This window comes from Acyrthosiphon pisum, chromosome A1 (genome assembly GCF_005508785.2).
Source record: "Acyrthosiphon pisum isolate AL4f chromosome A1, pea_aphid_22Mar2018_4r6ur, whole genome shotgun sequence".
Taxonomy (NCBI): domain Eukaryota; kingdom Metazoa; phylum Arthropoda; class Insecta; order Hemiptera; family Aphididae; genus Acyrthosiphon; species Acyrthosiphon pisum.
Window position 1 is genome coordinate 42,369,551 of NC_042494.1, and position 2,177 is coordinate 42,371,727.

At 37.3% G+C, this 2,177-nt stretch overlaps 2 protein-coding genes across 2 annotated transcripts in view; both read right to left on the reverse strand.

Annotated features, from left to right (window-relative positions):
* Positions 1-310, reverse strand: part of LOC100165217 (GMP synthase [glutamine-hydrolyzing]) — a 7,945-nt gene extending 7,635 nt beyond the window's left edge. The window contains exon 1 of the mRNA XM_003245566.4: positions 31-310. The gene's annotated coding sequence lies outside the window, so the exon portion shown is untranslated. The remainder of the gene's footprint in view (positions 1-30) is intronic.
* Positions 1-2,177, reverse strand: part of LOC100571213 (farnesol dehydrogenase-like) — a 176,328-nt gene that overhangs the window by 149,968 nt on the left and 24,183 nt on the right. The gene's annotated exons all lie outside the window — the stretch shown is intronic.

A 2,177-nucleotide genomic window follows, 5' to 3' on the forward strand; every position in this document is an offset into this window, starting at 1 on the left:
TAACGTGTTTTCAATATATTTTAATTTTACCGCCTGATAATGATTAATTCACGCCGAAGACATGGTCGAACGAGACGGCTGTGTGTGCGATACGAATTAATTAATACCGTACGGGTACGACGGTCAACGCAGAGAGTGGATTCGGTCGTCAAACGAACGGACGGACGAACGGGCGGCGCGTCGCTGCTGTCGACGAGCGTGCGTTACTTTACGGTGTTCGGTCGGCGGACGCGGAAAATTTATCATCAAAACGCGTTAGCGGTGACAAACGGAGCAAAAACAACCGATCACTGTACTGTATTTTGCACTACTCTCTCTTTCCGCTCATAGTACCAATGTTGCCAACCGACAACGCCGGGTAGTCGTCGGTGGAAACCCGGCCGTTTTCCCCACTTCCCACCCATCGACCGATGGTACCAGAAATCTAATACGACGCGGCTTTTTGCGGCTTTTTTCCGACTTGACGAAATCCGATACCAGCGAACCACGGCGGGGCTTCGACGAAGTCCGAAGTCGTACGATTTTAATGGAACTCATACCGATTACCGAACACTCTAAGGTCAAATCTGACGCGTTCTCATACACACGTCATAAACAATAAATACATAATAATTATTTCAATAAATAATGACTGTCTGAACTATAGGCGCCCACACGTCCTAATATAAGCCACAGTACGGATGATGTACAGCGTATCACCATATCGTTACGTAGTAATTACGTACAACATTTGTATTTACATAGCAACTTTCAAGGTATTTATAATACATTTTACAACATGTTAAAATGTATTACGTATTTATGTATAACTACTGTTGTATAAAAATTAAAAGTTAAAAAGTATATAACAGAAAAATATGTATACTTCAATATTATACGATGTGCTTGAATACTTTAAATTGTAATCAGCAACGGCAGGTTTCCACTTTGCATTCGGTAATCAGCAGGAAATAATTCTTGGCATCTGGCAGCACCGGGGACCGCAGTCACAGTGTGAGTAAAATGTTGTTCTGTGGTAAAATGGTCGATGGCAGAGACGCAGAGTAGTAGCCACGATTTAAGATATATATAGTATATCTTAAATCGTGGTAGTATAGCACAGAGGAAGTAGTCGACCGTCTGTACTACCCATATAGAATATATTATACTACCACGTAAGGTACCACAGACCATGATAAAAGAACATTTATTATCATGCCACAGACCACAGTACTACCATGGCGATTGTCAGTTGGTTATCACTTATCTGACGAGTGACCGATGAGTTTAGACAAATACTATAGATTCTAATCTATAGTATTTTGTTTAGATGAGTACAAAGTAGTTACAAAGGTTTATAGATTAAAATCTATAAATCTTGACTAGTGACGACCCGGATAACCCGGATAACTGTTATATAATATACTTATCTATGGAATGATCTATAGAATACTATAGAGTAATAGAGTATATTTTAATTACTAATATTATATACTCTATGGGATAACCTCAACTTTCGAGTTGAGTGTTGGGCACAGTGGCGTAGCGAACTTTAAATCATATGGAAGCAAACAAATTATTTATGACCTACCTCACCCAACTCCAACTGATGTATACGATACTCATATGCTCAAATAGGGGGTTGGGGTAGCACCCAAAATAAAGTTCAAAGACTGACCGTGTGTATGGGCTTTATGAGGTTATGACCCACCACCACCCCCCAGAAACCAGAAGCAATTGCTTCTTAAAAACATGATTCGCTACGCCACTGGTTGGGCATGATTTAAGTAGGGATCCCAGATTTATTTATTTTAAATACGGGACATTTTAAATCATACCTATTTAGTAGGAATACATTGGCGTATTTACGGGGGGGGGGGGCTAAATATGCCACTGGGTATATACTATATAATTTAAATGTACATTTAGTAACTATTAATTACATATTCGATACTTGAAACATATGTATATAAATTATAATGAAGATTAAAACCAAATAATTAGGTGACTTTCCTATGATATATTTATTACAAAAATATTAAATTAATTAAAAATTATAATAGGGGTGACTTTCCCATGATACATTTATAATTATAAACAAAAACAAATTTATAACAAAGATGTACATAAAGAATTCCACTATTTTTTTTAAGTTTGAAAAGACTACATTTTCACCAACTGATTCTATTTGAAAATAT